At 38.2% G+C, this 25798-nt stretch overlaps 1 long non-coding RNA gene and 1 other non-coding gene across 2 annotated transcripts; both read left to right on the top strand.

The window, feature by feature from the left end:
• Positions 1–559: 559 nt before the first annotated feature.
• On the top strand, positions 560–25588 carry LOC103214533 (putative ankyrin repeat domain-containing protein 26-like protein). The gene is made up of 13 exons (XR_012092695.1): positions 560–855; positions 5183–5297; positions 5460–5633; positions 6555–6661; positions 9446–9583; positions 11744–11814; positions 14137–14217; positions 15544–15574; positions 18661–18733; positions 22646–22766; positions 23050–23111; positions 25151–25189; positions 25277–25588. It is a non-coding gene; the product is annotated as a putative ankyrin repeat domain-containing protein 26-like protein (long non-coding RNA).
• Positions 10820–10926, top strand: LOC119620123 (U6 spliceosomal RNA). The gene has a single exon (XR_005236587.1). It is a non-coding gene; the product is annotated as a U6 spliceosomal RNA (small nuclear RNA).
• Positions 25589–25798: the final 210 nt, after the last annotated feature.

The raw sequence follows: 25798 nt of genomic DNA, 5'->3' as shown, positions 1-25798 counted from the left end.
TCTGCGCGGGGACCAAGGGAGAGCGGGCCCTCAGGCCGGGCGGGCTGCGCACCCCTGACTCTGAGGCTGGCTGAGGCGAGCCCTGCCCGCCAGTGACGCGGGAATGGCAGCCTCGCTGGCACGCAGAGCCACCGCCAGAGGGTCTGGCGCTTTCTCCAGAGGAGGCCTCCGCATTCTCAGGTTCCAGCCGCTCTAGAACCTTCCTGCCTCGAGACAGCTTTCCCACGGGCCGCCTGTCCTTCTCCATGGCCCAAACGCTGGGCCAGCTCCCACGAGGTTTGGCAGAACGCAGGGCCGGCGACAAGCTGTCGCTGACACGGGTGACGCCAGAGCCTCGCACGGGCACGCTCAGTTGCCGTTGACCGGCTCCGAGAGCCGTTGACCACCCACCGGAAGTTGCTGCCACGTGCAGTGAGGCCCCAGAGGTGCGCGCGCCGCTCGCTTGTAAAGGCTGGGTTTGGCGCTACTCTCCGACCAGTGTGGAAACTGCGTTTCCGGCTTGGAGGTGGTGGCTGAGGTGATCCATTCGATAGGAGGCTCCCGAGGCTGGGAAAAGCAGATGGGGACTGAGGTTTCTCAGAAGCCGACAACGTCTGCCTTGAAGACCTCTGGCTTTGGCAGCAGCGTGGGCAGGTGGTGCTGCCGCTGCTTCCCCTGCTGCGGGAGCTGCAGCCAGGACGGCGCGGGCTGCGGAGTGGAGCACTGTGACAGCGCCTTCCTGGAGCCTGGGTACGACGTCTGCTTGGAGGATCTCGACGATCTCCACAGAGCTGCCTGGTGGGGCATAGTCCCCAGAGTGGAGCTCATCCTCATGCTCAGGGACCCTGGCTTGGACAAGAGAGACAAGAAGAAGAGGTAACGGGCCGGGCGGGGGCTGGGAGGGTGGGGAACTGGGACAAGTCCTCCCCTGGGGACAGGGTGGGGGAGCCCTCCTGTCACCGGCCCAGCTTTCTGGCCTCCGCAGGCCCCGCAGCACCGGGGATGTGGGAGCCTTGGAGGAGTCAGGACCCAGGCCTCTTCATGAGCCCCAAAACGAAAACCACACGCTGCCATGATTGCCCTATAGTGCACTTCAGAGACAACTTTAATGTGATTTAACTTCCAAAATTAAGTCTATGTATTTTATTTTTTGTTTATTTTTTGAGACGGAATCTGGCTGTTGTCACCCAGGCTGGAGTGCAGTGGCCTGATTTCGGCCTCCCGGGTTCAAGCGATTCTCCTGCCTCAGCCTCCCAAGTGCCTTTCTTTGACTACAGGCGCACACCAACATGACTTTTTCCTCTTTTTAGAAGAGACGGGGTTTCGCCATGTTGGCCAGGCTGGTCTCGAACTCCTGACCTTCAGATGATCTTCAGCCCCCGCCCTCAGCCTCCTAAAGTGCTGGGATTACAGGCGCACACCAACACACCTGGCTAACTTTTTCCTGCTTTTAGTAGAGACAGGGTTTCGCCATGCTGGCCAGGCTGGTCTCGTGTTCCTGATCTTCAGATGATCCACTCCCCCTCGGCCTCCCAAAGTGCTGGGATTACAGGCATGAGCCATCGCCCCCGGCCCGATATTTTATTTTTCAAGTGCACACTTTAAAACATGTTATTCACATTATAGAAAAGTGTATGTAATGAGAGAAACAGTTCCCATAATATATTAACTTCTGGGCTAAAAATTCTTTGGATAAAATCCAATATCCATTTTATATCCATGTACCCCTATGTAAATATATACTTTACTGAGGAACCTTAGAAGGAAACATTAAAGTGGGAAGATGGTTCGTATTCTTGGATAGGAAGAATTATTTCTTTCAAGATGGGAGCTCTTTCTGTGTTTATCAATGTCACCTACCCCAAAGAAAAACACCAAAGTTTTAACATTTAAAAATTGCACATGCTATATTTTATTGTTATGATGACATTAAAATTTTTTTGTAATGCAGTGAAAACCAATTTGCCTTCGCAGATATCAAAATGTGCTTTTAATTTCTACAAATGGTTTACTAACAGCTGGAAGACATACATGAATGGAATGGAATACAAAATCCAGAAACACCCAAATATAAAAAAGAATATAGCACTTGATAATGGTGGCGTTTCGTATTAGTAGAAAAAGATGAATTATTTGTAAATGGAGTGCCTGCTGTTTGGAGAAAACTAGCTAAATATGTCACAAAAATAGGTTCCGGATGGAATATAGATTAAAAAATGTTTAATATACAAAAAGAAAACTACCAGAAGAAAACACAAGTGCCTGTTTATACAGACACATTTTTATGTTGACAAAGACCTTCCTAAGGAACTCACAAGCAAGCATTTTGAAGGTTGGTTTAGCAAAATAGAAATGGAAACACCCCATATATAAGAAAAAAAATCGATAAAACACAACATATTTGCAATGTATTTACAACATACATGTATATACACATATCAGTTGAACCGTGTATTTTCATTTTACAGAGAATTCTTTGAAATCAACAAGGAAATAAGCTTAAAATTGGGCAAAGTACTTTTTTGCAGCTCTGCAGTTGACCTACACACATAGGAAAACACAGCTCTACAATTGACCTATGCACATGTTTAGTGTTTCTGGTAAGAGAAGGAATTTAAGTTAAAAGAAGAATAAAATACTGTTTTTTATCTACAAAGTTGTGAGGATGAAGAGCAGTGGTACTTATAAGGCTAAGTAAAAAGTGTTGCTGATGGCTTTTCAAATAGACAATTTGGTGGTAAGTGCTACATTAAAAATGTATATGCCCTTTATGCACCAATTCCATGATACTGAAGTATCTTTAGGAAGTTATTAGATACATCTAATTTGTTTTCCTTAGTACTGCTGAAAATAGCAATGTTTTAAGAAGAAGTCATATAGTGGATTTTATCAACAAATTTCAGTGCGTGTATAGGATGGAACAATATGTAGCCATTGAAGGTGCCAATAGATACAGACATATTGAGGGAGAAGAAAAGGAAGAAATAGGTAAACAGTTAAGGCTGGTCCTCAGGAATGCTGTCTGCCTGAAAAATCACAGCTACAGTGCACAGCTGCAAAATAGAGCAGCTTGGAGAAAAACTCAGACTGCAGAAGCTGCCTGCCTGCAGAATGACAGCCTGCAGTGCACCTGCCCAGATAAGCAGACAAGGCAGGCAAAGTCCCTTTGTTCTGTGTGTGATTAGCGAGGTCCCAGGAAAAAGTTTCCTTCACCTTTCAGGCATATACACAGTGGGAACTTGCACAGGGAGGCGGGGTGCCTACCTAAAACAAACCCACAGTTGTACAAACAAAAGAAGCAGTGCTTTATGCTTGTCTAGAGACATACCCACACCTACATAGATGAGGGGGAGTTGTGAAGACAGTTTTATAGTTAAGAAAAGTTACTCAAGCAGTTACAGAAATGAGAGCAGTTTTTTATAAAATCTTTTTAATTCAACTGTAACCTGGCAGTCCACTCAGACACCCCTCTCCACTACAGAGAGCTTTATTCTTTGGCTTATTAAACTTTTGCCCCAACCTCACCCTTTGTGTCCATGCTCCTTAATTTTCCTGGTCATGGACCATAAGCTCTACTACTGTCAGGACCTTCCATCCTTAAAAACTTTATGTGTACCTGCCTAGGCTGAGCAAGCTGAAGAGACTTAACATTGCAGTATGAAGACTTCGTCCCAGCAGAAGATTTTCCTCCCTCCTTTCATACAAAAGCATTTCTGAAGGTAGAAAATAGTAAAAGAGAACCTTCAACTGCCATTTTGGAAATTTAAATCCTAGTATTAGTCATTGGAAATACCTGATTTACATACATTCTGTAAATCTAAGTACCGAATTAAATGAGCCATAACTATTCATTTGAATCCAGAGTTTCTGTTGGCTTAAATATTTTTGAAAATAAAAATAGGAATTACTTGTTTAAAAAATTTGTTGTTGTTTTAACTCCAGCCCTCTTTTGCTATAGTGCTTTTTAGAACTAAAATTTATTTAAATGCCAGTCATCTTGGTAGAACTGTCCTAGACCTATTGTATGTATCATACTCTACTTAATGTGAGGTACCATGAATTGTATGATGCCCCATTAGTCTTATATATTATTAATAAAGGAATTTTTAAAGTATTGCCAATTATAGTTATAATAAGTTATGAATTATAAGTGGCATACCAATGTGAGAAATGTTAAAATAGAAAATGAGCACGTTAGAATTATTGACATACAGTGTCAGCTCTAATCTTTAAAACATACCTCAAAGTGTAGGTATAATTGTATTATTTTACTTACTTAAACTGTCTTTGTTAAGTAGTAGTAATGTAGCAGGATGAGTTGCAGACAAAACTCCTCAGACACCGAGTTAAAGAAGGAGGGGGTTTATTCGGCTGGGAGCATTGGTAAGACTCCTGTCTCAAGAGCCGAGCTCCCTGAGTGAGCAATTCCTGTCCCTTTTAAGGGCTCACAACTCTAAGAGGGTCCACGAGAGGGTCGTGATCAATTGAGCAAGCAGGGGGTACATGACTGGGGGCTGCATGCACCGGTAATCAGATCAGAACAGAACAGGACAGGGATTTTTACAGTGCTTCTCCATATAATGTGTGGAATTTATAGATAATATAACGGGTTAGGTCAGGGGTCAATCTTTAACTACTAGGCCCAGGGTACAGCGCTGGGCTGTCTGCCTGTGGATTTCATTTCTGCCTTTGTAGTTTTTACTTCTTCTTTCATTGGAGGCAGAAATTGGGCATAAGACAATATGAGGAGTGGTCTCCTCCCTTAGTGATAGCAAAAATTATAATATCTAATAATCATTGAGCTGTTACTTGTGCTGGGAACTGTTCTAAATGCTTTGCATAGAGTCTCGTTTAGGCATCATAGTTTTCAATGAGAGAGCTACTATTCTCATTCTCATTTTATTGATGAGGAAATTCAGGCACAAAATAGCTAAGCGATAGCTAGGAAGTGACAGAGTTTAATTTAAAGTATGACTGCAGCCCAAGTTGAATGGAATCTGAGGGCCACAATCTGTCTGTTCAAATTAGCTGCTCTTTTATTAATGTAGTGAGTAGTAAAAGCTAATAAATACTGTGCTTTTTTCACAAGAAAATTAAATATTTGTTTTGAAGGCAGAGGAATAGCAAGCTATTCAGTGTTTACAATGAATCATTGTATGTTTTTAGATAATGCACTATGACTAAAAAGTCTTCCCACTCTCAGGACTGCTCTACATTTGGCCTGTGCCAATGGCCATCCAGAAGTGGTAAAACTCCTGCTGCACAGAAACTGTCAACTTCACGTCTTGGATGGGGAAAAGAGGACAGCTCTCATAAAGGTATATAGTAGCCAACTATTTCAGCATGAGATGGATTTGAATTCAGTATATAGAATAAAAATGTATTTATCTCATTTGAGTATAACCAGTTGGTCAAACCTGTGGAATGTTTGTTTTCACTTCCTAGAATTTACGATGTATTTCTTGGTCTAATACTGACAGGCTGTCCAATGTCAGGAAGAGGAATGTGCAACTATTTTGCTAGAACATGGCGCTGATCCAAATATCCCAGATGTCTATGGCAACACTACTCTACCTTATGCCATCTATAATGAGGACAAATCAATGACAAAAATACTACTTTCTTACGGTGCAAATATTGAATCAGAAAACAAGGTATAGATCAACTAGTTTTGTTTTCAAAATATTTGAAATGCATTTATTTATTTTTAAACTTTTAATTTCCATAGATTTTCGGGGAACAGGTGGTGTTTGGTTACATGAGTCAGTTCTTAGTAGTGGTGATGTGTGAGATTTTGGTGCACCCATCTCCCGAGCAGTATATACTGAACCCGATTTGTAGTCTTTTATCCCTCACTCCCTTCCCAGCCTTCCCCGCTGAGTCTCCAAAGTCCATTGTGTCATTCTTATGTCTCTGGATTCTCATAGCTTAGCTCCCATTATGACTGAGAACATAAGATGTATGATTTTCCAGTTCTGAGTTACTTCACTAAGAAAATAGTCTGCAATCCCATCCAGGTTGTGGCAAATGCCATTAATTCATTCCTTTTATGGCTGAGTAGTATTCCATTGTATATATATATCACAGTTTCTTTATCCACTCATTGATTGATGGGCATCTCTTTTAACATTGACCTATGTTGAGGGTCAGTTTTACATATTTGGAAGCAAAACCTGAATAAAAATATTTAGAAATAATTAAGATTTTACTTTAAATATTGATATTTTTATTTTATTTATTTATTTTTGTACATCAATAAGTTCTTTAGTGGTGATTTCTACGATTTTAGTGCAGCCATCATAGCTTAGCTCCTACTTGTGAGTGAGAACATGTAATGTTTGGTTTACCATTCCTGAGTTACTTCAGTTAGAATAATGCTCTCAAATTCCATCCAGCGTGAATGCGTTTATTTCATTCCTTCTTATGACTGAGTAGCAATCCGTGGTGTGTGTATGTGTATATATCTGCTTGTTGATTAATGGACATGTGGGCTGGTTTCATATTTTTACAATTGTGAATTGTGCTGATATAAACATGAATGTACAAGTATCTTTTTTGTTTTTGCTCTTTCACAGGGTGGACTTACACCATTTTTACTTGCCGTACTTGAACAAAAACAGCAAATGGTGGAATTTTTAGTAAAGAAGAAAGCAAATTTAAATGCTGTTGACAACTTTAAAAGGTACACTATGTTGACACAGAGAGTCAAACTGTAAACTATTTGAAGAAATTTATTCTGAGCCACATGTGAGTGACCATGACATAGCCCTCAGGAGGTCCTGAGAACATGGGCCCAAGGTGATGGAAGCACAGCTTGGTTTTATACATTTGAGGGAGGCGTGAGCCATCAATCAAATACGTTTAAGAAATACATTGGTTTGATCCAGAAAGGCAGAACAATTCAAAGGGCAGGGGGTTCCAGGGTATAGGTAAATTTAAACATTTTCTGGTTGACAGTTGGTTAATTGGTTGAGTTTGTCTAAAGACCTGGGAAATGTTCAGGTTAAGATAAAAGATTGTGGAGACCAAGGTTCTTTTGATATCTTATAGTAGTTGCCCTTAGAGACAATAGATGACAAATGTTTCCTATTCAGATCTTTTATTTTTATTTTATTTTTTTTTTGAGACAGAATCTCACTCTGTTGCCCAGGCTGGAGTGCAGTGGCACGATCTGGGCTCACTGCGAGCTCCGCCTCCTGGGTTCACGCCCTTCTCCTGCCTCAGCCTCCCGAGTAGCTGGGACTACAGGCGCCCGCCACCACGCCCGGCTAATTTTTTTGTATTTTTAGGAGAGGCGGGGTTTCACTGTGTTAGTCAGGATGGTCTCGATCTCCTGACCTCGTGATCCTCCCACCTCAGCCTCCCAAAGTGCTGGAATTACAGGCGTGAGCCACACCGCACCCGGCCCAGATCTTTAAAAGATGGTAGACTATTAGTTAATCTCTTTAGAGTTGGGAGGGCCTGGAAGAAAAAGATCTTGCTGTGTTAATAGAGAGTCTTTACAGATGCAAATTTTCCCCCACAAAGGACAGCTTTGCAGGGCCGTTTCAAGCTACGGCAAAGAAATGTTTTTGGGGATAAAATATTTTGATTTTTTCCCTTGTCTCATAGTGTTATGCCAGAGTCAGGTTGGAAAGTAAGTCCTGATATATAGGGTTCAATAAAGCCCATCTGATGAGAATTTATGGTTTGTAAGGCATGACTCACCAGACCCCTTAAATAGGAATTTGGGAAAGAAAAAAAAATCAGAGCTTAGTCCTCAACTAGTTGTTGTTGTTGTTTTTACAGTTGTATTGCTCTAGAGTAGTAACAGTCACTCAAGTCAGAAATAATAAATTAATAAGAAGATTAACTTATTGGGATATAGTAAAAAATACCAACACAAATTATCGGTTAAGTAGAAAGACAATTATTTGGACTGGGGAATGTGAAGAAGGGCATATATAGGACTCATCTTCTCTTATTATGTTGACTGATGTTTATTATTTGTGATGTGATGTTTTTGTCATATGAACTTATATTAGCTAAAGGGATTTCATATTAGTTTTGTTAGTTTTCTGAAGTGCAAACTTTTACTTTCTGACTCAGTATTGAACGGATTCATAATGTTTTTATAGTGGCTTTTATCTTCTGCTTCTTATATTCTTTTCCATTAAATATTCTCTATTAAACATAAATAGGAGTAGAAAATCATTTTGCCTTTTGGAGGACTCTGCGCTAAGTTGCATTCTTTGAAGAATATTGATGACAAGTTATTTCTACATGATGGTTAATTGCTATTACCAGATACTGTGGGTTCATCTTTTTTTTTTTTCTTTTTTATATCTAGTGTATTTTGATGTTTTTATTTTTAGTTTGTGTGGGCAGAGGGAGTGAAGATAGTTTTAAGTGGATACACTTTTCCTTTAATGAAGGAAAATTGTAGGTGGGTGATAAAGAGAATAGAGCTAAGCTTTAGATTCTTACAAGACTGGGTTTAATTCCTAGCTTTCCCACTTGCTAGGTGTGTGACGTTGCTGTTTGCATGCTGCTAATAAAGACATACCTGAGACTGTGTAATTTATAAAGGAAAGAGGTTTAATTTACTCACCATTCTGCACGGCTAGGGAGGCCTCACAATCATGGTGGAAGGTGAATGAGGAGCAAAGTCTTACATGGCAGCAGGCAAGAGAGCTTGTGCAGGGGAACTTCCATTTATAAAACCATCAGATCTCATGAGACTTACTGTCTACCATGAGACAAGTATAGGGGAAAGTGCCCCCTTGATTTAATTATCTCCACCTGGTCCTGCCCTTGACACATGGGGATTACTACAATTCAAGGTGAGATTTGGGTGGGGACACAGCCAAGCCATATCACCTTGGAAACATTACTTATCACCAAATATGTTGTCCTGTATGAAGAGGATAATAAAGGAGGATAATATATCCTTCATGGGTGGCTGTGTGTAAGAAAGAAAGATTATATATATAGCATGTAATGTGGTTCCTAGCACATGCTAGGTTACCATCATCATTAACTGAAAATCCTGTGACTACTATTATTACCATAATTATTAATGTTACTGCTTTCACCTTCCAAACAGCTCTTACTGATAGGTCCCTTAGTTTATTTTTAATTACGACATGTAAGTCCAGGAAAGCAGTGGAGAAATCTTTACTTAAAACTTTGCCTACTTTAGATAAGTGACCACAGCATGGTTTCTTGCCCATCAAAGGACTTTATTTAGCAACTTCTATTATATAATAGTTGACTGGGACAAGAGGCTTCCTCTTTGTCCCTTTCTTTTAGCCTTGGTGGTAATTTACCAAGACAAATGCTTGTGCACCTCTGATGCTTATGTATGTTAACACATGTAAATGTTTAATTCTACGTGGACAGGTAAGATATTAAATTGGTAAGGCATACCAAATTAGCTTTTAAAATTTAGAGTCCCTAAGAGTGAAGTTTATCTCTGTTATTTTAGAACAGCCCTCATACTTGCTGTATGTTGTGGATCAGAAATTATGGTCAGCATTCTTCTTCAGCTAGATATTGATGTCTTTTCTCAAGATGTATATGGACGAACAGCAGAAGACTATGCTGTTTCTAGGCATTATATTAAGTAAGTGTTTACATTGAAAGGCTATTAACACAAAATGTTAAGGTTTAAAATACTTATAACTATCAAATCTTGTATGATATTTCTTAGTTCAGTTCAGGAGAGGCAGTGATTTAGTCTACTTCATCAGCCAGAAATCAAGGAAAAGGCTAGACTAGATAGAAGTGGCAATTGATGCAGGATTCTTTATCTCAGGACTTTTAACCTTTATCTTTAGGAATCTCAATGTTGTCCATTTTATTCCAAGAGTAACCCTTGTACAAGGGATACAAATAGTGTGACATTTTTTATTTTTCTAATTAGTTATTTGGGTCTTGAAATGGACAGTTTAGCAGAAAGTCTTGTACTGTCTTCTGTGGGCTATCTCCTATATCCTCCTCTTTGAATTTTTCAAGAACCAAAGGGGTTCCCTAATTCCAAGGTAGAAAATCTTTTTACAAGTCAGAAGGAGGAGAGAAAAAGGACATTCTAGTCAGTCTGTTCTTTCTGTCGATCCTGTTGCTGCATTGATGCCATTGAAACTGGTCTTGTAGTCTATTAATGATTGACCTTTGCCACCAGGATGCCTTTACTGGATTCAGAACCCTCAGTCCTCATGGTGATACATGCATAGACTTCAAAGTTACAGCTGTTTTAGTTCACATACCTAAGCTTATGTGTTCCCATTGTTCCTACACCATTGTTCCCAAAGCACCAGCACCCTGTTCTGGCAGCTGGACCTTCTAGCTTTAACCACAAACAGCACATGACCCTTCCCCCAACATGTAAAACCTATGTGGAACCCACATCTTAGCCTAGACATAGCTAAGACCTTCATGGTATGTTATCCTTTGAAGCCCTTGTTGACCTTTTCTTTAGTGTGAATATTAGTTAGGGTTGTTCTAAACTGTCAGAGAGGTTCAAATCATGTTGTAGAAAGAGTTCAGAATTTCTTTTCTTTGCTACCAGATCTGTATCTTGAAGCTCCTTTTTATCCTTATAATGTCTTTTCTTGGGTGGTAAAAAGTCTCATATCACCCTTATGCAGAGCAGTGGGCCCCTCAAGACAGTTGTTTTCCACAGTATTGAAAATCTCCCAAACTGCTTGCATCTCTACCTGAAGTTTTAAAAATATTTTCAAATTTTACCTCATAGGAAGCCATTCAGTAGAATTCTTGGAATCTCAGTAGATTAGTTGGATTTATCAGAGTCAAGGCTTATCTGTGACTCATCACTATCCATATACAAAAATAGGACTTTGTGCTTCCTTTGGCAGCACATATCCTAAAATTGGAACAATACAGAGAAAATTTGCATGGCCCCTGCATAAGGATGACACATAAATTTTGAAAGTGCTACATATCTTGCACAGTCACTGGGAGATCATTTGACTATTTGCTGGCTAACCCTGAGGAGACGGTGTGAGTCTTTGTGATTTACACTACAAAAATATTCATGTAAGGTGATCTATAAGATGAGAACGAAGCTGAGTAACACTTGAGATGTTGTGTGGAAATGTATTGTGAGTACGTCCCTCAGAAATAAGAAAATGTCGACATACATCTCCTTTACAAATACATTTTGTCTTCCGTGTCAGTTGGAAATGAATGTGGAGATTAAGCATCACTGTAATAAAGGTCTGCTTGTTCAGAGTTTGAGTCTGTAGAGAAGGAATAGTAGTGTAAGCCAGGTTTTGACATTCAGAGTGTCTTTTCTTTGCTACCAGATCTGTACCCTGCAGCTCCTTTTTATCCTTACAATGTCTTTTCTCAGGTGGTAAAAAGTCTCAATTCTCTCTTATGCAGAGGGTGATACTGAGAATCCCTGAATTACAAGCCACAAAGAATAAGACAACTAATAAGTAAAATTAGGACTCTTATTTTTTTGTAAAATTAGGACTTAAAAACATTTTCTGAAGATTACAATATATGAATATTAGAACCTATGAAAAAATACACATTGGGTTTTATTTGGAATTCCAAGATAGTTTCAGCAATAAAGCTTAAGAACAGATTATTTTATTGCTTCAAATTTAAAAAATGTTAATCTCATTCAATCTTTGTAATGGCCTACCGAAATAAGGCAACAAAATCCTCACTTTTTAGAATAATTTAATATATGTGGTAAATATTTTATATTGGTATTAAAATATTAATAGTAATTTTATTTATTTTTTATACTTAGAATTTGCCAACAACTTTCTGACTACAAAGAAAAAAATATACTAAGAAACACTTCTCAAAATAGCGATCTAGGTAAGACTTCTGATAGTGAATTACTCTTGGTGGTTGTACCATAGATAAAAAAGTAAGAGAAGTTTGAGAAATTCCTTTGTAAATTGCACATTCTTAATTTTTTCCTCAGTAGATTTCAGAAATATTTAAGAACTTCATTGTAGGTAATTTATAATGGCAAACAGTATTGTCTGAAAAAAATTATTTAATTATGGTTCCTAAAATTCTGTATCTCTGTATAAATAAGAAAAAAATACTTTTAGGATGTTGTGTATTTTCTTTATAGTCATATTATAAATTGAAGTTGTTATAAAATTGAATAGTCTATTTAATTTGTAAAATAAGTAGTTTGCATTTAGTAAATGAATATTATAGTTGGTCCTTGAACAGTGTGGGATTTAGGGTTGCCAATCCTTTGTGAAGTTGAAAATTTGTGTATGATTTTTTATTTTCCCCAAAACTTAGCTACTAATAGTCTACTGTTGCCCAGAAACCTTACTGATAACATAGTTAGTTAAGACATATTCGGTATGCTATATATATTAAATACTGTATTCTTAAGATAAAGTAAACTAGAGAAGATAAACTGTTATTAAGATAATCACATGGAAGAAAATGTGTCCTATTCATTAAGTGGAAGTGGATCATGATAAGTCTTTATCCTCATAGTTTTCAAGTTGGTCAAGCTGAGGAAAAGGAGAAAGAGCAGTATTGGTCTTGCTGTCTGAGGTGCCAGAAGTGGAAGAAAATCTGTGTATAAGTAGACCCCTGCAGTTTAAATTACAAACATTCAACTTCTCCAACACACTAGGTTTTTATTCAGCCACAATTCACCATTCAACCCCTGACTCAAACCTGTTTACAATCTAATATCTAGCTTCACTAGATAGAGAAGTTATTGAAACTGTGGAAAACAGTGTTTTCTGTCACTAAAAAAGTGACTATCTTTAAAATTGAAAACCCAACAATGCCTTTTTGTTACCATAAGCAAATGGTAATAAGAACTGCAAAACTTAGCCAGTGTGCACCAATACCAATAGGAAGTTATTTTTCAAAGATACCTGCTGAGTCCAGAAGCCAGAAAAGCAATTCCTTATTAAGAAGCATAGGCCATGTTACATATTCTTCCAGCATCAAGGTCACACCATTATTGACTTCATTACTCCTAATTTAAAATTGAATGCCATATATTAACTTTCTTAGAACAAGATGTGTTCTTCTACCTGCTAGTCAATTGTCATGGTAAAAGTAATTTTGTTTGAACAAGATACTGATATCATTAGCCAAAAGATTATCATAATCAGTATTCAGATTGCCCAACTATAGGCTCAACAAATTATAACAAAAGTACAAAAATGTTTCACAATAACAAAAATGCTACTTTGCTATCTGCATGTAACACCTAATACACTGTACAATCTGAACAGTGTCAGTATACCTTTAATTTCTTGCATATTTATCAAGGTACTTCTGTAAGTTAGATTTTGCATGTTGCAGAAGACAAAGATGGGGTAGACATACTTTTGGTGTTTAAGGTGCTCATAATGGAATAGAGCTGTCTCTATTTCATTCGTGTTTTTTCAACAGAATTTCCCAAAAAAACAGTGTTTTTATTCATTTATTGAGCTGTCCACTTAAGAAATAACTGTCAAGTGTCTTTCAGATGTTAAGCATTTTTCTCATGTCACAGAATACAAACATTTAAAAATACAGTCAGGGCCGGGCATGGTGGCTCACACCTGTAATTCCAGCACTTTGGGAGGCTGATGCAGGTGGATCACTTGAGGCCAGGAGTTTGAGACCAGCCTGGCCAACATGGTGAAATGCCATCTCTACTGAAAATACAAAAATTACCCGGGCATGGTGGTCCATGCCTGTAATCCCAGCTACTTGGGAGGCTGAGGCACAAGAATCGTTTGAATCTGGGAGGCAGAGGTTGCCATCAGCTGACATTATGCCACTGCTCTCCAGCCTGGGTGACAGAGCAAGACTCTGTTTCAAACAAAAACAAAAACTACATGCAGGAGCTTGTTATTATCATTATCATCTAATAATGTTATCAAGTAATCAAGTAATAACTTGCTACTTTATTAAGTGTTTACTGTGTGCTAAGATGCCCTCTGGAAGCTTATAATTGTCCTTTATTACATATTTATTGTTCAATATGTGCCAGATACTTTATGTGGTGAGAAATGAGAGCTTTAAGTGGGTAGGATTTAAGGTAAGAAGGCAGGGTTAGTTGAACTTTTATAGGTCAGGAAGCAGAGAATGGTGTTTAAAGAAGGAATATCTAACAAGACTGTATGGCAGAACTAACATCTAATGAGATTGCACTTTTGGCAGAAGGAACATCTTACAAGATTGTGTGTTTGGCAGAAGGAACATCTAATGAAGTTGTGGCAGAAGGAGCAGCAAGTGCAAAAGGTAATATGCTTAAGTGAACTTTGCAGGGTTTACGAGCACTTCACTTTTGCTAATGTGAAAAGTGTGAGATGTGAGTGGTTGGGAATAAAGTGAATACCTAGCTAAGGCAAATTTATGACTGCCTTTTTTATACTATAGAGGTGAGTAGATCTTATCCTGTAGACCATGAGAAATTTACCGGGTAGAATGCTTTGGGCTGCAAATACTAGATGAGATAAATAAAAGTGGCTAAAACAGTAGGGACTAGAGTTGTTTTGGTGGTTCGGTGATATCACCACTTGTCCCTCTTTCAGCTATGCTGTTGTCCGTGTATTGTTCATGTCCCCTTTCGTGATTGGCTAATTAGCAACAGCTCCAGAAATCGTGTTCTCACAATACAATATCCAAAGGCTAGAAGGGCTGATTTTCTTCATGTTTTTTTGAAATAGAGAGAAATCTCAGAATTATGCAGTGGACTTCCTGCAACATTTTATGGGCTGAGTAACATCACATGTTCTTTCCTAACCAGGCACTGGGAAAGCAAATGGAGTTACTGTGATTAGCTTAGGATAACTGTTTCTCTTTTTGGAGCTGGGGAAGCATATTAATATGATAAATATCCCGATACTTTTGTGTCCTCTGTATATTCTCAAATAGCCCATCTTCAAGCTCACAATTTTTTTCTTCTGCTTGATTTATTATTTTACTAAAAGACTCTGATGCATTCTATAGTATGCCAATTGCATTTTTCTATTTCAGAATTTCTGCTTGATTCTGAGTTAATCTTTGTGTTATTGTGAATTTTTTTGCTATTTGAGTTTGATACTGTTCGCTTACAATACAGATTTTGCTAATAATACCAGTCAATTTGACAGAGTTCAGTTAGGATTATGATTATTGAACATAGCAGTTCACTTGTAGGTATCACATTTTTATAAATCCTATTCTCTATTGAATTTGATAGATGCAAAGAAGGGAAAGTAAGAATTCTTAAATTATTAATTGGCTGACAATAATGTAATTAATATTAATTTTAGTATAGTCTCCAGGTATAATCTGAAAAAGAATACTTGGTAAGAAAGCATTAATCTTATGCTTTAAAAAACATTAAAAAACAAGGTCTAAAGCATTCATCAAAGTGTACATAACTTTTAAAAATGAATATGGCAGAGTCTTGTTATATATCCACTTTGGTCTCAAACTCCTGGGCTCCTCAAGCCATCTTTCAGCCTCAGCCTCCTGAGTAGCTGAGATTACAAGCAGGTACCGCCAGGCCCTTTTAGGCTTTCAATATTCTACGTTTTTCTATTGTTGATTAAAATGCATTTTACTTTTTTTAAAAAATAGTGGATGGGCGTTCTGAAGACTCTGCTATCAGGTAGGATTCACAGATTTTAAAAAATTATATGTTAACTAAGGTAATACAGAGAAAAGAAACTAACATCTGTTGAGTGTTGTACTCTGGGCTAGAAACCATATTATATGCTTAACTCATACAGTCATCACAACAGCTTTGCAAACTATCCAGGCTATTATAACCAACTTTTTACTAATTAAGCAACTGTGGTTCGGAGAAGTTAACTGGCCATGATCCGATAATTAACAAGCGGCTGACTTATGATTTGACCATCAGCTTGCTGGACTCCCAAGCTGCTTCTCTGTCCCTCAGCATAGACTGATAGACACCGTGCAGCCCTGGGATCAAGGTACAGGTACAAATTAGATGAATTCAGAAAGTCAGATCTAGTTATCTATTAACTCTGGCTTACACACTTTTCCTTAGAAGCCTGTTTAATTCAAGAGTTTGTCCTAATATACTGAACAATTTCGGTGGTAACCAGTGCCTCATTTTTACCCTCAAAGGTTTCAGGGCAGGTCTCATTTAGCTATAGCCACAGGACCATGGGTTTTACATAAGCAAGACCAGGCAAGACCTGAAGAGGAATTATTTTCTTGTAAGTGAAGGGTATCTACATATAGACCATGTTATGATAAGTATATTTCACATCTAGTTAGAGGCTGTTTCTAATTGATTTCTCTATTTACTGACTTCCCAGTTTAGTTTTCTCTTTAGTTTGCCCTGCCTAGTTCCATGAAATTTTTTCCTCAAAATCTGATTTTTCTATAATCTTTTCTTGAGTTTTAACCTTCCTCTCTGCTTTTCTTGGTGGTTTTTTTTTCTGTTATTTTTTTTCCATTTCTTCCAGCTAAGTATTCCCCCTTTCTCTAGAGACAGAATCAAAAGCACATAGAATTTCAGGATTTTAAGGAATCTTAGTGAGAAATTGAAATATCCTCTAGTACTTCAATCTGTGTTTAACACCCTGGTCAATTGGTTGCTCAGATGGAGGACCTGAAACTGAAAGAGGTTAAAGTTACTTATTTGTTTATAGGAAGTGGCAGAAATGAGAGTGGAACTCCTGAACTCCTTTGAAAGCTCAGTGCTCTTCCTTTTTTTTATCATCCTGTTGGTGGGTTTTTTTAGTAATGGAAAGGGAAAGTGGGAATAGGGAAAACAGTGGAAGAAGAAAAGATGGACTTAACTGGTGAACATAATGGTAGAGGATAAGTATGAAATTAGCAGAGAAAGGCCTAGTTTGAAGAGAAACAACACTGAGTTAGGTAGGAATAAGGGTTATAGAAAAGAGATCAGAATATTAGGGTTTATGACAGATTTGATAAAGATAGGTTATAGGAATGAAGCATACAGGACATTGGGAGTTATCTAGAAAGGCATATTAAAATAGGTTCAAAGGAGTCCTGGACAAGTTGCTGCCTTTTTGTTTGTTAAATTGGAGCAAGTGACACACTTCAAGGTTTCACCACAACTTGCAGAGGGTGTCTCAGAGCCCCTCCAGTACCAGGGGCCTGGAGGTGGCTGAACTACATAGATCTGTGGCCCAGGACAGGTGTCCTCTCACCTGCCTCTTTTTCTAATCTACTGACATCCTTCCCATGCCCATGTAGGCTAGGGCAGGGGTGGGATTGGCTGGCAAATAAGTCATGGAGCTTTAGTTGAGTAGTTGTTACCACATCTATGCTGGGGCGGATGACAGATTCCCTTTAGCTTGTTTTCCAGGAAATAGAGAACTCCTGGGTTTGGTAATTGGAACCCACCCCTTTAGGAATTTGTACTTCCACTGGCTGAATATTTAAAGGTGGAGGTTGCCACAGAGCCTTGCAGAAGAGGAATCTACAAGTGGGAGCCCATAGGAAGGAAGATAGATAGTCCTTAGGGAAACAGAGGTACAACTACCAGGACTGTGTTTTTCCAGCAATCTCTCTCCTCGGTTATCTGAGAGCCTCTGAAAGTTTTTAAAGGGCTTGCTAGTTTATGTGAACCTGAATAGGGCAGGACTTACACAGGGAAAGTAATTGGATTTTATAATTTTACTGTTTTAATCCTTCTGGGAATAGTGTTTTTAATAATAACATACATTTGTCCTCTGACTTTTGTATATTTAGCTTTTAGACTCCTTGTACTGTTTCAGGGTAAAGGGAAGCAATAAGGCCTTCTGAATTGATTTTCACACTGAAGAACCGAGACTGCCACTTTCAAGTGACACAGATTAATCTTTGAACAAGAGATAATGGAGAAAAGACAGTTTTTTCTTTTTTCTTTCCTTCTTTTTTTTCTTTGTTCCCTCCCTCCCTCCATTTTTCCTTCCTTCCTTCCTCCCTTCCCTTTCTTCCCCTCCCCTCCCTTTCTGTTCCTTTTTTCCTTCTTTTCCCTCCCTTTCTTTTTTCTTTCTTTCTTCCTCAGAGTCTCACTCTGTTGCCCAGGCTGGGTACAGTGGTGTGATCTTGGCTCACTGCAGCCTCCACGTCCTGGGTTCAAACTGTCCTCTCACAACAGCTTCCCAAGTAATTGTGACTACAGGTATGTGTGTCACCATGCCTGGCTATTTTTTTTCAGGGCTGGGTTCTCGTCATGTTGCCCAGGCTGGTCTCCAACTCCTGGTCTCAAGCAATCCACCCACCTCAGCCTCTCAAACTGCTGGGATTACAGGCATGAACTACTGTGCCTGGCTGAGACACTGTATCTTTCTACCTTTTTTAAGGTTATCAAATTTGTTACAGTTCAGGTAACAAAAATTATGTAAGCCGTTAATTGGATTTTCAGTTCAGCCTCCAGGACATACAGTTTGTGAAGACCTATTATTCTCAGGTTCTGCCAATAGCTCTGGCTGTCATGATTTGTTCTGGAACTGAAGGTGTCTTCATTGACTATATTTGATATGTTGGGAGAGGTGGAAGGAGGTAACTAAAATCTTTTATAACAGGTTAAATTTTAATTGTATTAAGAAATATTATTTAATACACAGATAGCTGACCTCTCACCTGTTTTTTTTTTTGTTTTTTTTTTGTTTTTTTTTTTTTTGTAGGAGACATCCAGATATGATCTTGGAAATTATTTTTAAAGAAATGAATGCACTAATTTTTATGTGTATTTTTGCTCCAAAGGTTTTCTGGCAAACAAACTATTGATTATTTATTGCCTACATCAGATTATGAAGACATTGATTCTGATATCAAGGTAAAAATGCTCTAATGAAATTAATTTTCTCATTCTGAATCTAGGTTTCTATATTTACTTTTAAAATTTAGCAGTGGTCTACTTATTGTTTTATGTTTGTAATGAATAGTTGGTTAGAGAAAGCCTTTTTTAGAAATATAACTAGTTGAGTTAATTTTTTTTTTTTTTACTTTGGTAAATAACAAATGATCGTTAAATACTAACAGGGTGAGGGTAAAACAAGAATGGCCCGGAAAATACAATGTAGCAGGAAAATTAGGTTAAGCTTTCTTACCATAGAGGAAATTTGACACATGGTCAAAGTTTATTTTGATAAGTATTCTTACTGTGGCTTTTAAATCATACACACCTTTATGATACTTGTGGCTAATGAAATCTTTAATGGATCCAATTACTTATTATAGTAATCATGGAATATCCCGGATGCCTTTCATTGTCAAACCTATACAGAAGAGAGCATATCATTTCTTTTTTTCCTTGGACACTTACTATTTTGGTATCATGTACTTGTTAAGAGAGAGCTTTTTCTCTGTTTCTATCCTTGATTGAGTAGTTAGACTAAAATAATATTAGAAATTACAGAAATTTGGCCAGGCACAGTGGCTCACGCCTGTGATCCCAGCACTTTGGGAGGCTGAGGCAGGCGGATCACTTGAGACCAGGAGTTTGAGACCTGCAAAATATATCCAGACTTGGTGACATACACACCTGTAGTCCCAGCTACTTGGGAGACTGAGGTGGGAGGATAGCTTGAGCCCAGGAGGTGAGCCAAGATCACACCAGCCTGGCCTACATGTTGAAATCCTGTCTCTACAAAAAATACACAAACTAGCCAGGTGTGGTGGTACACATCTGTAATCCCAGCTACTCAAGAAGCTGAGGCAGGAGAATCACTTGAACCCAGGAGGCAGAGGTTGCGGTGAGCTGAGATCATAGCCCTGCACCCCAGACTGGTGACAGAGTGAGACTCTGTCTCAAAAAAAACCAAAAAAAAATGTGGAAATTTAGTTGAGTATTGTGGCACCTACCTGCAGTCCCAGCTATTAAAGAGGTTGAGGTTGAGGTGGGAGAATTTATTGAGCCCAGGAGTTAAAGACCAGGCTGGCCAACATAGCAAGACCTTTTCTCTAATTAAAAACAATTGTGGAAAATTAGAAATGTACATTTTCTTCTCAAAATCTGTATTACAAAGAGATTCCACTGCGTTTTCCAAGTCATTTCATTAAGAATACACTTTTAAAACTCTTCATCTAAATGAAGAATACATATTTTGCCCAATATAACAGCCAGTTCTAGAAGCAGAGACTCTTAAGAACCATAGAAGACTTTAATTTCATTTTTTTTTTGCATTGTAGTTTGTGAAAATATCAACTCAAAATCCTTGTATTATATACTTAAATTTTAGATTTCAGAAGTTTTTGTATTTAGCTACTTAAGTAATCATTTAAAAACTCCTGCATTAGTATGAGCTTCTGGAGGTTAGGAAAATATTTGTTTGTATCCTGGAGTACCCAGAATAACATCTTGCATGTAACAAGCTTCTCATATTTTGGAATGTAAATAAATTCATGGACAAATGGATTTCTATACAATGGAGGGTTACAAGTAACATAATATACATAACTAACAAATCTATCACATTTCTAAAATATGGCTTATATTTGTATTTCCCCTTTTTTTGTGTGAGACGGAGTCTCACTGCATCAGTCAGGCTGGAGTGCGGAGTGGTACAGTCTCGGCTCACTGCACCTCCACCTCCTTAGTTCAAGTGATTTTCCTGCTTCCACCACCTGAGTATCTGGGATTATAGGTGTGCACCCGCCATGCTGTCCGGGCTGGTTTCAAATTCCTGACTTCAAGTGATCTACCCGCCTTCGACTCCCAATGTGCTGTGATTACAGGCATGAGCCACCATGCCCGGCCTGTATTTCCTTTTAATGCATACGATGCATAAATTCAGATGTGTTATATTGTAAGCATATGCCATAAATAAGAAGGAAATGAATTAGAAATATGCCATCACTAGAAAAGATGATCACAGTATATTTTCTAGTATCTTTCAACTCTAAGCTTAGATTAGAATTTTAGATTAAAAAATTTAAACTTTCTTGAGCCCCAACTCATGTTCTAGCAAATCTATCTTTTCAAGCCATACGTTACTCTGTAGAATTCCAATTACTAATTCTTTGTCCAAGTGGAGCGTTTCTTTTTCCATTTTTCTCTCTCTATAGTAATAATGTTCCAGCTTTCAGGTAGTGGTAGCTGATCATGTTTAACTAATGTATCATTTTAGAGTGTAAAATTAAACTCTTTATTACAGCAATATTTACGAAACACTAATTTTGGAGTAAATACTGATCAATATTGTTAGGGATATACTATGAACAGAGGTCTCTATGATATATCTGTATTTTTCCATGAACCTTCCTGTACTTGATGATATTTCCTTGGTTCCTGCTTGAAAATTATAGATGTATTGAAAACTTAAATCATCAGCTTGGATAATCTTAGCCTAATTTTTTATGCTAGATCCTTTCTCCAATTTTTAGGTACCATTCTATATGGTGTAAATAGGAGATTAGAATTATTTGTATGTTGTTTACAGGGGAACAAGAAAGCTATGCAATTTTAAAAACAGGGCTTTACATTTCTCTCTCATGTTATACTAGCGCTGAAAAACGCCTCATCATTCTGTAATCACAGAAGCATTTCTCTTCTACAGTTTCAAACTTCAGAATTTTTAAAAAGGGATGTTCTGGCAGCATTTTGAATTGATGTTTTAAAATTAAAATTTTTGACTCAATTTGAAGTGCATGTTACCACAATATTCCAGAAATAAATGTTTGCATGTATTAATAAAAGTGTATCTTATATTTTTGAAAAAAATGTTGAAATATGTAATTGTAAAATTGAATCTCATAATTTATTTTTTGTACTTATTTTCATTTTCAAAATTTCAGAGTTCTCTATAGGCTTGCATGATTTAATTCTACTGATTTTGACCCTTTTGACTTTTTGTGACCTACTGTCATCTGGTTTTCCTATCCTAGTAAATAACACCTAGTAAGTAGCACTGAAATGTTGAAGCGGGAGAAATTTTGGGTTTCAGCCCTCCCTCAAATCACCAGTCCAGTCACTCACCAAGCTCCATATTTTCCATGAGCTTACTATTTTTATATCTTACTACTGTAATTCACTCTCTGACCCATAATTTTGAAATACTCTTGTCTAGTTTTGTCCCCCTCACCATGTTCTGTTCGTGTAACTTTACATTGCTGCCAAGGTGACCTTTCTAACATATTTTTATTATGATCGAACTCATCTGCTTTTGCGTGGATCCTTATTACATCCTGGGGAAAGCTCACAGTGTAGCGGGATACATAGGATACATATTTTTGTGTTTTGGCCTGATTCTCCCATTTTATCTCTTTATCTCATTCACTCTGTGTTCCAGTTTTATCATTACTTTGGTAGCCCTCATTCGCCACGCCTCTTTTTTGTTATTTTTTATTTTTTTACTTTTTTTTCTCATGCTGTCCTGTATAGGAACCCTAATGTCCTCACTCTACACTTTGTGTCTCTTTCAAAATAGTCCCTATCTTTGCAGCATTTCCTGAACTTCTCAGGTAGAACTGACTGTTAGCCCTTTTGTGCCCTTACTGTACTTGGTTCACTTCAGTTGTAGAACTAGTGAATTATACTTTTCTGTTTTTATTTGTTTTCATATATTTCTACCCTCAATCAACTATAAGGCAGAATCTATCTTGTATATACATATTCAACTTCTTGCAGGATATTGCCTATGATTTGATAGACACAGTGAATGTTTGAGGTCTTACTGGTTGAATGATTGAGTGGTAGAGTTAATAAACACAATGTTTCCTGAAGTTTGTTGTTGTTGTTTTTTAATAGGATGGACCAATTAAGCCAGCAAATGGACAAAGACAAAATGATACTGGTGTTATTGCAAGTGCCCCACAAGAATACACAAATAATGACAGTTTAATTTTTGTTGACAAAAACAACAGAAGTGGTAAGTTAGTGAATATCTGTGAGAATTTTTTAATGCTTACATGCTGTTATTAAAACACATTAAAGTAGGTGAGACTCAAATACAATATTCGGCTCTTTGAAATATTTTTACTGTCTTTCTTCATATTACCAATTTCTTCCTAAATCTACTTTAATCCTCTGAATTTCTATTTTGCTATTCTACTTTATTGAGATATTTGTGAATGCGTGCAGCCTTGTATATGTATTTAAAATTCAGGGTGATAAGTATTCTCATAACTCTCTTTGTTCATAATGTTTTACAGATACAACAGCCACATCAGGATCCAGACAAGACAGAAATATGGAATCACTTTTGGATTCTGAGGTATTGTCTATTGTTTTTGTTGTTACCATTTTAAAATATAAGCATTAGTGATGTTAAAATGTTAAAGAAGATACTTTCACTTTGCTTTCTCACGCTGTTTGTGCTTATAAGGAATTATTTTCTTACGTTTTCAGCCCCTAACTAATAAAGCAGTTACAGACTGAGTATATTGCTACTGCATAGTACAATTCTGCTAATTTGCAGAATTCATTTAAGAAGCCAGTGTAGTACAGTTCAAAAACAAAGCTCAGAAGTCACAAGGAATGAGTTTGGATTCTTAAGTAAAAGGATTGGTAAATACTAAGAGGGGGTAGAGATGAAAATAATGGGCTTTTAAATACATTGTTATACAACAATTATAGTAGGCTAAGCTTTCTTACCATAGAAGAAATGTGAAATGTGGCCAAGGTTTATTTGGATAAGTATTTTTACTGTGACTTTTAATTCATGCAAACAGGCCCAGTGTGGTGGCTCACACCTGTAATCCTTGCACTTAAGAGAGGCCGAGGTAGGCAGATCACCTGAGGTCAGGAGTTCGAGACCAGCCTGACCAACATGGTGAAACCCTGTCTCTACTAAAAGTACAAAAATTAACCAGGTGTGGTGGCGGGTACCTGTAATCCCAGCTACTTGGGAGGCTGAGGCAGGAGAATCACTTGAATCCAGGAAGCAGAGGTTGCAGTGAGCCAAGATGGCGCCACTGCACTCCAGCCTTGGGCATCAGAATGAGACTCTTATCTCAAAATCAGTCAATCAATCATGCTAACATGACTTATAAAACTTACCATTAACTAAATCTTTAATGGACACAGTTACTTACAGTAATTATGGAATCTCTCTGGTGCTTTTCATTTCTAAAACTGAACAGTAGATAGCATATTCTTTTTTTCTTGAACACTTATTATTTTGGTATCATACATTTTCGAAATGTTTTTATTTTAATTTTTGTGAGTACATAGTAAGTGTATATATTTATGAGTTACTTGAGATATTTTAATACAGACATGCAATATGTAATAATCACATCAGGATAAACTGTATTGATCACCTTGAGCATTCATCCTTTGTGCTTCACATAATCCAATTATATTCTTTTAGCTATTTTAAAATGTACAAGTAAGTTGTCTTTTACTGTAGTCGTCCTGTTGTGCTAGCAAATCCCAGGCCTTATAACTTCTGGTTTTTTGGTACACATCAACCCTCCTCCAACCCCACACTCTACAACTATACTTCCCATCCTCTGGTAACGATCCTTATTCTCCCTATCTCAATATATTGAATTGTTTTGATTTTTTGAACCCATAGATAAGTGGGCAATATTTTTCTTTCTGTGTCTGGTTTATTTGACTTAACATAATGATCTCTAGTTTAATCCCTGTTATTGCAAATGACATTTTCCTTACATTTGAAAAAAAAAAATTCAATAGTTTTTGGAGTACAGGTTGGTTTTGGTTACATGGATAAGTTCTTACATGGTGATTTCGAAGATGTTAGTGCATCCGTCACCTGAGCAGTGTACACTGTACCCAATGTGCAGTCTTTTATCTTCCAACACCTTCCCACCCTTCCTCCCCACCTCCCCAGAGGCCATTATATTATTCTTATGCCTTTGTGTCCTCCTAGCTTAGCTCCCACAGAACATACAGTATTTAGTTTTCCTGAGTTAACTTTACTTAGAATAATGGCCTCCAGCTCCGTTCAAGTTGCTGCAAAAGACATTATTTCCTTCATTTTTATGCATGAGTGTATTACATGGTGTCTATATACCAGATTTTCTTTATCCACTCATTGGTTAGTGGGCACTTAGGTTGGTCCCGTATCTTTGCAGAAGTGTTATCTGGGAGTCAGGGACTAGAGTGAAAAACCTCAGAATTTTACTTGGTGTTCTGTTGTACTGTGGCTGAGCTGGGACTCACACCGCAAGGTGCAGTGCTTCCCACTCTTACCTCTCCTATCCGATGGCCGAGAAGCCTCGCCCTGTGGCCAGTGCCACCACAGGTTCTTAGGGAGTACTGCCAGGCTACCGCTGATGTTCTCAGGTTCTTAGGGAGCACTGCCAGGCTACTGCTGATGTTCTGGTAAGGCCTGAGGGCTCTTCAGTTAGCTCGTGGTGAATGTTGCCTGGCCTGGCACCCTTCAGGGGAGTGGGCTCCCATTTGGCCCAGGGATGGTCCAGAAATGCTGTCCAAGAGCCAAGGACTGGAATTGGGGACCCCAAGGGCCTGCGTGGTGCTCTAGCCTTCGTGGTCCAGCTGGTACCTAAGATGCAAGTCAAAGACCCCTTTACTTTTCCCTCTACCTTTCTCCAGCAGAAGGAGTCTTTCCTTCTAGCCATTACAGCTGGAAATATCCTGTCTCACCTGAAGCTAGTGTCAGTGTTTCGCCCAAGACCTCAACGTAATACCTGTGTGTCACTGCTGGTTATCCAGGGTCCATGGGCTCTTCAGTTAGTAGGTGATGAATATTGCCACGAATGAGTTCTTCCCTTCTCCAGGGAGTTCCCTGTGGCCCAGGGAGTATCTAGAAACACCATATCAGAACTAAGGCCTGTAAGGGGAGACTCATGACTCTGACCAGTGTCCTAATCTGTTGTAGCTGAGCTGGTATTTAAGATACAAGACAAAGTCTACTCACTGTTTCCTTTCCACTCCTCAAGCGGAAGGAGGGTGACTCTTTTGGTGCCCCAA

The sequence above is a fragment of the Chlorocebus sabaeus genome, chromosome 3 (assembly GCF_047675955.1).
Source record: "Chlorocebus sabaeus isolate Y175 chromosome 3, mChlSab1.0.hap1, whole genome shotgun sequence".
Taxonomy (NCBI): Eukaryota; Metazoa; Chordata; class Mammalia; order Primates; family Cercopithecidae; genus Chlorocebus; species Chlorocebus sabaeus.
Note: the sequence above shows the minus strand (reverse complement) of the source record. Positions and strands in the feature narration are given on the sequence as shown.